The following is a 12,604-nucleotide window of genomic DNA, read 5'->3' on the forward strand; positions in this document are numbered from 1 at the left end:
GTGTGGAAGGAGTTTATTTTATTTCTTTAAGCGTTCTACAGAATAGAAAATAAAGGTTTGGCCTCTCTTTACGCACAATGGATAAGGCAGGGCGTACTGGGATTGCCATTGTGTTGTGGCAAGACATCATCTTCACTGCTCATTACTGTATACTTATTTGTGCAGCCCTGTTCTGGACTGACTCCTGTCAACATTGCAGGGAACAAAAAGGAACATATTTGTTGTCTGATATCATGTCATTACCTATGAAGGGGCACCTTCTGTGTAGTGTAAATACTGTGAAGCTCCTCCCTCACCTCTTGAGATGGCTCAGTGATGCCAGGGTTGGTTTTTGACACATATGAAAGGATTTATACTTTGATCTGTTAAGATGTTGGTAGAAGTGGCTCCTTTACACTGACTCCAGTTTGGCCTTTGTTGTATAATGGCTAATGTTATGGTTCAAAAAAGAATGAAATTGTCCAAGATCAGTGTTAAGGACCAGGTTCTACCTTAATCTAGCTGCATCTGGATGCTAATAGCCTAATGCTAGATTATGCCATCACATTTCCCTTTTATAAACTAACCTGTGAAAGGGAGAAGGAAGAATGGCCCTCTATCCTGTGTGGCTTTCCCACTCCCATGTGTTGGGACTGTTTTGAGGGTCGTTGGTGTAATTGGATTTTGGGGTGAATGTGGACCGGGCTTTGACAATTGACAAAATGTATAGAGCGGCTGGTCCATTTTTGGCTTTGTATGCAAGCATCAAGATTTCAAATCTGATGTGGTCAGTTACTTCATACTGCCAATGAAGTGAGCGCAGCAGTGGAGTGACATATGAATTTAGGAAGATTGAAGACCAGTGATGCAGCTGCATTATGGACAAGCTGTAGAGGGCTGATGGCTCTTAGAGGAAGACCAGCAAGTAGCGAGTTGCAGTAGCTTAGCTTTGAGATTACAAAAGACTGCACAATTACCTGGGCAGCTTCCTGTGAAAGAAAGGGCCGAATCCTTCGTATGCTACAAAGGAGAAATCTGCAAGACCAGGTCAGATTTGAAATATGAGTAGAGAATGACAACTGGTTGTCCAAAGTTATGCCCAGGCTACGAGCAGCTTCAGATAGTGATACCAGGGAGTTCTCGATGTACATAAGCTCGGCTTTACTGGGGTTGAGCCTCAAGTGGTGGCTGTCATCCATGACACAATGTCAGTCAAGCATGCTGAGATAAGTCTGGAGACCTGCGTATCGGAGGGTGGGAAAGAAAGAAATAATTGGGTGTCATCAGCATAGCAGTGGTAGGAAAAGCCATGAGAAGATATTACATCACCAAGAGAACAGGTATACAAAGAGAAGAGGGCCTAATACTGAGCCCTGGGGGACACCAGAGGAGAGTCTACATGGATTGGAAGTGGATCCTTTCCATGTTACCTGATAGGACTGAAAAAACTGGAATCAGATTGTGAGCTAAGAAAGGGAGAGAGAGACAAGTACTCATGCATGTGAGCACACAGCTAGACAACATGGAAAAAAGACACCCAACATGCACCCAACATGCAGCAGGAGTGGCTAAAGCCATACAGAAAACAGCGCATCTGGTAATGGGACATCCAATCACGGTACTAACCACACACAGTGTAATAGCATACGTGAACTCACAAGCCTTCGCCTTGACAGCACTAAGGCAACAGAGGATCAGCAAAATTTTGGAAGCACCACACATCACGTACACGCATGAACGAATCAACATGGCAGACATGATGGGAGGAGAAGAGCCTCATCAGTGCGAACAGGAAGTCAAAAAGCAGGAGAAGGTGAGACCAGACCTAGAAGGAGAACCAATTCCAGGAGCAGGGAACATGTTCACCGATGGATGTGGATTTAGAGGACCATACGGGGATATAAAAGCAGGGTGTGCAGTGGTGGCAGAAACACAGGGAGAAGTAGATGAATTTTGGACGGTGAAAGCAGAAAGGCTGAAAGGTTAGCAATCAGCACAGCGAGCTGAGGTAATGGCAGTAGTGGAGGCCTTGAAGTTAGCAAAGGGCAAGGAAGTGAATATTTATACTGACTCTGCTTACACGGTAGGGGCAGCACATGTGGAGCTAAGACAATGGATGAGAGCAGGGTTTAGGACAGCGGGAAACAAACCAATTAAACATGAGGCAGAAATGAGGGAGCTGGCAAAGGCCTTGCAGGGACCAGAAAGAGTAGCTATCATAAAGTGCAGGGGACATGTAGAGTATGTCAACAGTACAATCCCAAACCTACAATTAAGGTGGCACCCTGTAAGTATCCGTTGTCATTAACACCAGGGGAAGAGATAGTAAATGACTACACAGACATGGTGGACTCAGCACAGGGGTACACGTACGTATTGATGCGCGTAGACAACTACACAGGGTGGACGGAAGCGTGGCCAACAAAACGGGAAGACAGTGCTTCAGTGGTAAAGTTCCTGGTGAACCAGTACATTCCTCACCATGGGTTTCCGAGAAAGGTGAGATCAGATAATGGCACTCATTTTACAGCGCGCAATTTGCAGGAGTTAGAGAAAATGCTGGGTCTGAAACATTCATTTGGGGCAGTGTATCATCCTCAGTCTCAAGGTAAGGTGGAAAGGATGAATCTAAATGTGAAAAACAAAGTGGCCAAAATCTGTGCACAGACAAAATTAAATTGGGTTGACGCCTTCCCTTTGGCATTAATGCAAATGAGATGTTCAGTAAATGCAACAACTGGTTTTACCCCTTTTGAATTGCAGACAGGTCGAGGATTTCCAGGACCCCACGGACCCTTAACAATAAATGAGAAAACAAAAACATCTCACACACACATCATACTTTAATGAATTGCAAAGTATCGTTTCAGCTTTCTCCACGCAGGAGGGGGACCGGACGGGGAGCAGACAGAGAAAATGGAGTGAGCCGAGGTGGACAGGTCCATTCCAGGTGACAGAAAGAACCAGCCACGCCGTAGGCCTGAAGGGTAAAGGGGAAACATGGTTTCATCTGAGCCAGTGCGCCGCCACAGTGTCACGGCAGAGGAGTCTGCAAGAGACAGCAAGGGACCTTTCTGAAACATCACCTAACTCACCTGACCCGGACGGGTCAGGTGTTCACTCCCACACAGAAGGGGCAGAATAATCCCCGGGAGCAAAAGGGTGAAGGTAGTCCACCCTTAGACCCCGAAGTAAGAAGAACAGAACACCAGTGATGACTTCTGGACAATTGTGTTGTTTGATTATTTGTTGGTGTATTGTGTTGTGTGTTTCCATTTACAGTTTGGTCACGCTTGGGTTAAATAATAGCATGGCAGTAGGAAAGGATTAAAACATTAAGAACAAGACGGTGAAGCAGAATGGGGGTAGAGATTGGTGGATGTGTAGCATGTGCAGCCACAAGACCCAGACTTATAACAACCCCGGCACCCCTATTCCCACAAAAAGACCCCAAGGGTTATGTGTGCATGATTGGCCTGACTAAGGAAAGAAACCCTAAGAATTGTGACACTTTGAGCGTTATTTTCCCCCCCATCAGTAACAGAACCAGAACAGGACTATTTTCACCCAAAAAGGGGGAGGGGAACTACACTTGCTTCGTTAGAAGTTCAAGCACACCTCAAGTACGCTTGGGGCACATCCCGGCGGTGTAACCGCACAGTCACTGGGAACGAGTCTGTGGGTTCATGGGCACGAGCAGGATTGTATGATTATTGTGGAAGGATGACTTTGGTTGTTAACATGCCAGAGAACTCGGAGGGGACATGCGCCATGGTCAGGTTAGCAGCTCCTTTATTACTGATAGGCAAAAAACTACACAGGGACCCGGTAACTGATGCAGCAAGACAGAAGCGAAAGGCAAACCATTTTGATTTAACAAGGAATACCCCCACATACATAGATGCAATAGAAATACCTCGTGGAGTTCCGGACAGGTATAAGTTAGCAGACCAGATAGCAGGGGGATTTGAGAATATTCCGATACTTTCCGCATTATTCCCCATTACTCCAAATAAAAATGTGGATCGGATTAACTATGTACATTATAATGTCCTCAGGCTAGCCAACCTGACTAGGGATGCAGTGCAAGGACTTAGAGATCAGCTGGGACCAACCTCACTGATAGCGGTGCAAAATTGTATGGCATTAGATATGTTGTTGGCGGAAAAGGGGGGCGTCTGCGCTATGCTTGAGGATATGTGTTGTACATTCATTCCTAATAATACCGCTCCGGATGGGTCAGTTAGTAGAGCATTGGATGGTTTGAAGACCCTATCAGAGGAAATGCATGAGAATTCAGGCATAAACAACCAGTTGGAATCCTGGATGGTGAGCCGGTTCGGTCAGTGGAAAGACTTAATTGTGTCATTGATGGTTTCATTAGCCACATTCACGGGAATTGCTGTGACATGCGGGTGCTGCTGTATTCCATGTATTAGGGCGTTAATGGTTAGACTAATCTCAGCTATGATAGAAAGGAAAGATGTGCATGAGGGTACCACGATGATGCCACTGATACAGGGGGAAAGGGACGTAGAGACAGGAGATGCCAGAATAAAGGAGTGTGATTGGTGATCTCTTTGTAGAGATCAAAAGGGGGAATTGTGGGGTTTCAGAAATTAAATGAATGCTAAGCTTACACTAGTAGAGAATAATGCGCAGAATGGAATAGGACTAATCCTTGAATAAATAAAATAATTACTGTATGTCCAGACATAACAGGAAATGCCCTAGACGTGCATATGTGTGATTATGCAAGAAGACACGTGTACGAGACGGTCAAACAGAGGTGACGGCTGAGATGGAAAAACACAAAAGCAGAAGTGTCACAAGGCGAGAGAAATATAAGTCTGTCTGTTGCAAAGTTATGCTTTAGATCTCACTCGCACTGTGTTGTGAAGTGACATCTCCAGAGCTCTGCATTAATAAAAGGCCACAGGGTAACGCATTGGTTCCTGTCTCTTCTTTCCTGCATCAACGGACACGACATTAACTAATGATATAACAGAATCTGGCCCTTAGCTATTTTATTAGCTTTTTATCAGGGCACGCTTAGTAAAACGTCACATCACTACATCAACCTTTTAAAAAAATTAACAGGCAATCAAATTATTTTGGCTATACTAAAACCTGTCCTGGAGCAATGCCTAGCTAGCTGGATAGCTAACACTAACATGCAAGACTGAGTTTGTTTTGCAGAAGTAGCAGACGCTAAATAGCTGCCTTGTAAAAGAGGTTTGCATTGGGGACTGTTTGTATTTGATGTATGCACGTTAGGTATTATTGCATAACGCTATTTGTGATGTATTTTTGTTTTTCAATCAGTCACATTCCGAGCCAAACTTCTCTTAGCTATCTTGTATCAGTGGAGAACTACTTTTGATGGCATTGTTACTAGCTAACTGTTAGCTAGCAAGGTAACAAGGTAACTCTTTTCAAACAACAAAAAGAAAAAACACTTTACTGTGATTAACAACTATGAATTTACTAAGTTGTGATTGTTTCATAGAAGGTCTGATTAGCTAGCCTAGCTAAAGCTATGTTTGATACGTTTTGATACGTCTAACGACACTGGCATTTTTGGACGAGTAGCTTTATAGTTGCTTAGCTAATGTCACAGAATTAAAAGTAGAATCAGAAGGAAATGTTGAATATTGTGTCATTGCACCAGCCATGAGGCATTAAAGTGTCTGGACAAGAACATAGCTAGCTAGCTAACTGGCTTAGATCACTACTGCAGCTCTCACACCTCCGTTTATTACATCATAATAGGTAATGTGGACTTTTTAAGGACCATTGTTGCGTCTGATAACCCGTTCAGAAAAGGTGTTCTTCAGCTGAATGAACAGATACTGAAACGAACACTAAGGAGATCATCCAACATTGAACATATTTCACTAGACACACTAGTGGAAGAGCTGCTGAGGTTCCTGAGCCATGAATTTCCGGCCTACAGCATCTACTCTGGACAGGTATGTCACCGCCTTGCACCAGGATGCAGAGATCCATGAGCATGACTGAGATGTAATTATAACTATATACACCTCATTAGTCTGATGCTAATGAGCACACATGCACACCTGCTGTCCAGTTCTTTAACATCCATATCCATCACCTTGATTTATCTTAGTTAGTTGCTGCTGAAGCTCTGTCTCTCTTTCTCTCTTTCCCCATGCCTCCTTCTCTTCCTGTAGGAGTGTGGATACACCACTGGCGTTGTTGCCTGATGCACCTCCTTTGGAAGAGGACACGGTCCACTGTCAGAACTGGCAGGAGACAGTGGAGCCGCACACACTCGCCTCTCTCGGCTCCCGGGAGATCGAACGGCAGGCTGTCATATATGGTAAAACAGCAAATGTGGTGCACAGCAACTGACTATAAAAGACAACTCCCAGTACACAGTTAACATGCAAAATGAAAAAAAATTATTTACTGATCTAACTTAAACTAAATAGCTACTAAATCTTTTGAACATACAGTATTCTATTTATTATGCACATATGGTAATTCTATCCTGACTCATGAACATGTGGAATTCTGAATTGTGTAACGTTTGTAAGAAATTGTAGTGACTTTGCTATATCCTCTTCCTCAGAGCTGTTCACAACGGAAGCGTCTCACCTGCGGACTCTCAGGGTTCTCGATCAGGTGTTCTTCCAGAAGATGAGGAACCTTTTGACCGTCGAAGAACTTTCCTGTATCTTCCCCAACCTGCCCCAGGTCTACAGTCTTCATGGTCAGTCTCTCTGTGTGCGCGTGTGTGTGCGTGCGTGCAAATCCGCTCCATTTGTCTTAGTGTGTTTTCAAACCTAAATTTCTGAAGCCTACTTGGTGTCTAAATCATAATCAAGATTAAAGAAGTGTAAAAGCCACCCAAACTGGGAATTTAATGACAGAACAATATCAGCTATTGGCACCATGCCATTACTGTGAGCAGGTATGGACTGGAGGCTGTACATGTTGTTTCTGCGGTGGCCTTCATGACACAAGTAGAGTTTTGTTGCCCACTGACACAACTTTCTAACAAACCACATACACACTGGCTCGCTTAAACAGATTCTGTTTTGTGGTGTTGCATTTGTGTTTCAGCGAATCTGTGTGAGTCCATGAAGAGGCTGAGGGACTCTCCTATAGTTCAAGGCATAGGAGACATCATGGTGTCTAGAGTGAGAGCTGGCTAGTGTTACTCCCTTTCTAGTTCACATCATCTTTTGGTGCTGTCTAAAATGAAGTGGTTGTTCTGTGTAGTGTGGGATATACTTGTTGCTTTACTTGATATGTCAGTAGCTAATGTGTTTGTGTGTGTGCGTGTTAGTTTGAAGACGCTGCAGGAGAGGAGTTCCAGGAGCAGGTGTCTCACCTGTGCAGTCAGCAGAGTCAGGCACTGGAGCTCATTAAAAATAAACGCAAAGACCCGCGTTTCGCGCACCTTATACAGGTAACACTTTTTAGAGGTATAAAGCCTTTGGACAAACCTACAAACACTAGAGCTTCTGCCATATTTGTTAGTGGGCTGGGTTGTGAATTGGTTGACCCATATTTTGAATTGGAGACTATCCAGTCTTTTAGATTTGACTTTTATTGCAGCACATAACTTCTAGTGATGCTGTTTTAGGTATAAATTGGTGTTGCAGTCAACAGAATCCACATTTGGACTTAGATGTCCTTGGCTCATTCGTGTGTGTGTGTGTGTGTGTGTTAGGAATGTGAAGCCAGCCCTCACTGCCGCCGACTACAGTTAAAGGACCTTCTAGTGTCTGAGATGCAGAGACTCACCAAATACCCCTTGCTGCTGGATAACATCATCAGACACACAGAAGGCATGTATAGAAACACTCACATACAATGTATTGAACCATGAAAACACTTCAGTATACACACACATACCAGCTTACCAAGGAGGCAAGCACACACACCCTTTCTCCTGGATTAACACTAGTATGTGCCCCCACAACAGCTGGTTCTCCAGACCTGCAGCCATTGCTGAGGGCACAGGCGTGCTGCCGTGGGATACTACGAGCTGTCAATGAGGTCGTCAGGGAGACGGAGCACCGGCGACAGCTCAGCCGTTATCAGCGCAGGCTAGACTTGTCCCCTCTGGAGAGGCAGGCCAGTCCTGTCGCTGCTCAGTTCAAGGTACGGCCTTACTATGTATCCACCATCTGCCTTCCAAACAGCTTCTCTGGTCTTGGAGCACCTGATCCAGAGTATGAATTATTAACTATATTCTTTTTCTATGTAGAATCTGGACCTGACCACTAAAAAACTGATCCACGAAGGACCGTTGACTTGGAAAGTTAACAAAGATAAAGCTATAGGTAAGAGATCATCACAGCTGAACAAATCACTGTTAACTCTGGGGAATGCAGCTATTGAGAGCATGGTGCTATGCTGACTTGGAGTTATTTGGTTCCCTGCTACCTCACACATGACATGGTCTGAATAACTGTGTGTGTGTGTGTGTGTGTGTGTGTACACCTGCATCTGCCTGTATGTTCATACGTGTGTATACACATGTTTCAAGGACTTTTAATATGAATGGATGCTTTCAATGATCTGTGTGCAAGCTTGCATACATTTTTGTTTTTCCTCTTGCAAATGATTACTTGACAGGTCCATTCTCACTCTGTGTGTGTGTGTGTGTGTGTGTGTGTGTGTGTGTGTGTGTTCCAGACATTCATGCTCTGCTTCTCTCAGACATGTTGGTGCTACTCCAAAGGGGTTCAGGTGACCGTTTGATCTTGCGATGTCCAGCGCGCTCACTGGGTGGGGTTTGGGGTAGGAACACGGACCTCAAAACCCCCTTTTGCCCCGTTGTTCGCTTGGATTCATCTCTTGTCAGATCTGTGGCTACAGGTATATTTGTAGTTATTCTTACAGCTATGAATAGCCAGAATAGATGAATGGGTCTGGAATAACTATGTCTTTATTTTATTTTTAAAAAATTAAGAAGCCAGTTAGAAATTGCATGTGGGTTAGTTTGAATACATTGTTTGACAACCTGCTCTTCTCTATCAGATAACAAGGCCTTGTATGTGATCAGTACATCAGAGAGACAGATATACGAGCTGGTGGCTGGGACTTCCTCTGAGAAAAACACGTGAGTTTGTTTTTTTGTCTCTCTCTGACCCACCATCTTCTCATCAAGGTCAACCAGTCAGCACTGCTGTGTCTGTTTTGTGATAACATTTATGGTGTCAGGCCATTTATGTTCAGATGATTTTAACAACATTGTGCTGTTGTAGAAATTGGGACCTGATGGCTTTAGCGATGTTTCCACAGATGGAAGAACCTGTTAGAAAAGACCATCTCCTCGGCCTCTGGAGGCAGTGAAGCCACCAAGCAAGGATCAACAGCTATCCCAACTGACCAATCAGAAGCCTACATGCATACTGGTGGGCAGGGTTATGTGGGAGGACGAGCTAAAATGGCTGATGCTGCTCTTCAAGATGGTAAGAATTTGTTACACTCCGTTACACAGTCATTGTTGCACTATGATAGTTAAACAGTATATTTCTGGTGGTGGTGGTGGTGGTGTTTTTATAAATAGAATTTTAGCAGGCTCAGATATTTACCAACTTTTTTGCACCCTTTGTGTTCTGCCAGTCAGGACACTAAGACTGTTGATCCTTGGATCCTTGGATCCTTTAGAGGCTGCCAGTCAGAAGCAGAAAGTGACATCATTGTCCTCACAGCAAGAAGGGCAGGAGATGCCTTGCCAGTCACCAAAAGGCCGTTCACACCTGGAGATGCTGAGGCATGAAACGAGGCCCTGCCAATCACGAGCAAGCATACGGCAGCGCATGATAAAAAATGTGGATGGAATCTTTCAATCAATGAAGGGGCTGATGAAAAACCTGCATCAGCTTAGGGTAAAGTGGATATATTACTCACGCTCTCTCAAACACACACACACACACACACACACACTATCATTGCAGCTAGCTAGCACTTTCATGTTATGTTTTAAAAGAATGGCTTTGTGCACTTGTGAGATCCTGGTTAACTCCTTGTTTTCATTTTCATAGGAGATTGAAGCACTGTAGACTGCTCACAATGGTGAGAAAAAAGTCACCTGTCAGTCAGTTCAGATGACACCATCCATGGGTCTTCCTCCATTATCAGGACACCATCTATTTATCTTGGGTCGAGCGATGGTAAGTGTGTCAAAGAAGCCATTTATAAATACTGGGGCTAAACCTGTTTAATGCTGTACCACAATTCTTTTTGATTGTACCAAACAAAAAGATCTAGTCTGGAATCACTAGAATAATTTGGGGTTGAGTTTAAATGGAGCACACAGTTGAATATTAAAACATCACCGCAGATCTTGGGTCTTGCTATTGCCAGACTGAAAACTGGCCTTCAAACCTGTAGCAATTCCCAATTTTAACTTTAAGAATTTTATGTATTTATTTGAATAATGTTTAGTATTGATTTTGGAGTTGATGTAATTATGTTGCTTATGGTGTACTACCCCTGCAGACTGTGGCAATTGTATGGTCATCTTTCCAACCTGTTTAGGTAACGAAGAAGGGCCAACAGAACCAGTTCAGCCCAAGATCCATTCTACAGGATTTTGATTTATTACACGAGACATTGTAAAGAGTTTTACTTACACATTTGAAACATGAACACACACATACTAAGGGTGTGGCATTCCTGCCATTTCATACATCCTGTGTAGCTCTTTACTAGAATCCCAGCATGCCTTTCTCCTGGGAGAAACCTGCAAATATTGTATTGTCTGCAACTGAGAAGAGAGACAGGACAGACGAACCTTCAGCTCATGCACCGAGTTGGAATAAAAAGCATTCAAATGAAAGTCCAGATATGTGAGGTGTTTTTTTTTTTATTAGGTAAAGCTAAAGTTGGAACAAGGGAACTGAGGTGACAGTTTAAAAAAAAAATTAGTCAATGAAGATGAAGAAATGGAACTAAAATGAGACTGAAAATGTATGGCTGAGGAAATGAATCTGCCCATTAAAGGGACCCCCCCCCAAGCACTTTACCCAATACATGTATGTTAATACTCACTCACGTCATCAGTGACAAACTGGCAACCCAACAGGTGCCATTTTGCTCGAGGACCCATAATCAGCCCATGTCAACTTGACCCAAGATTGTGGCTCTCTTCGCCTTATGGAATGTGTGGATGGGTGACTTAAACAAATTCAGGTTCTTTTTCACTGGGACCCCTGCAAGACACATGGGCTCCAAGAGAGTATTTTGCATTAATATCATCATATGTCTATGTTGTATCCTTTATTTTATAAATTAACACTATGCGAGAGCAAAGAATAAAGAGTGTGGAAGGAGTTTATTTTATTTCTTTAAGCGTTCTACAGAATAGAAAATAAAGGTTTGGCCTCTCTTTACGCACAATGGATAAGGCAGGGCGTACTGGGATTGCCATTGTGTTGTGGCAAGACATCATCTTCACTGCTCATTACTGTATACTTATTTGTGCAGCCCTGTTCTGGACTGACTCCTGTCAACATTGCAGGGAACAAAAAGGAACATATTTGTTGTCTGATATCATGTCATTACCTATGAAGGGGCACCTTCTGTGTAGTGTAAATACTGTGAAGCTCGTCCCTCACCTCTTGAAATGGCTCAGTGATGCCAGGGTTGGTTTTTGACACATATGAAAGGATTTATACTTTGATCTGTTAAGATGTTGGTAGAAGTGGCTCCTTTACACTGACTCCAGTTTGGCCTTTGTTGTATAATGGCTAATGTTATGGTTCAAAAAAGAATGAAATTGTCCAAGATCAGTGTTAAGGACCAGGTTCTACCTTAATCTAGCTGCATCTGGATGCTAATAGCCTAATGCTAGATTATGCCATCACATTTCCCTTTTATAAACTAACCTGTGAAAGGGAGAAGGAAGAATGGCCCTCTATCCTGTGTGGCTTTCCCACTCCCATGTGTTGGGACTGTTTTGAGGGTCATTGGTGTAATTGGATTTTGGGGTGAATGTGGACCGGGCTTTGACAATTGACAAAATGTATAGAGCGGCTGGTCCATTTTTGGCTTTGTATGCAAGCATCAAGATTTCAAATCTGATGTGGTCAGTTACTTCATACTGCCAATGAAGTGAGCGCAGCAGTGGAGTGACATATGAATTTAGGAAGATTGAAGACCAGTGATGCAGCTGCATTATGGACAAGCTGTAGAGGGCTGATGGCTCTTAGAGGAAGACCAGCAAGTAGCGAGTTGCAGTAGCTTAGCTTTGAGATTACAAAAGACTGCACAATTACCTGGGCAGCTTCCTGTGAAAGAAAGGGCCGAATCCTTCGTATGCTACAAAGGAGAAATCTGCAAGACCAGGTCAGATTTGAAATATGAGTAGAGAATGACAACTGGTTGTCCAAAGTTATGCCCAGGCTACGAGCAGCTTCAGATAGTGATACCAGGGAGTTCTCGATGTACATAAGCTCGGCTTTACTGGGGTTGAGCCTCAAGTGGTGGCTGTCATCCATGACACAATGTCAGTCAAGCATGCTGAGATAAGTCTGGAGACCTGCGTATCGGAGGGTGGGAAAGAAAGAAATAATTGGGTGTCATCAGCATAGCAGTGGTAGGAAAAGCCATGAGAAGATATTACATCACCAAGAGAACA

Source organism: Electrophorus electricus, unplaced genomic scaffold (genome assembly GCF_041902795.1).
Source record: "Electrophorus electricus isolate QZ-2024a unplaced genomic scaffold, ASM4190279v1 Scaffold27, whole genome shotgun sequence".
Classification (NCBI taxonomy): Eukaryota; Metazoa; Chordata; class Actinopteri; order Gymnotiformes; family Gymnotidae; genus Electrophorus; species Electrophorus electricus.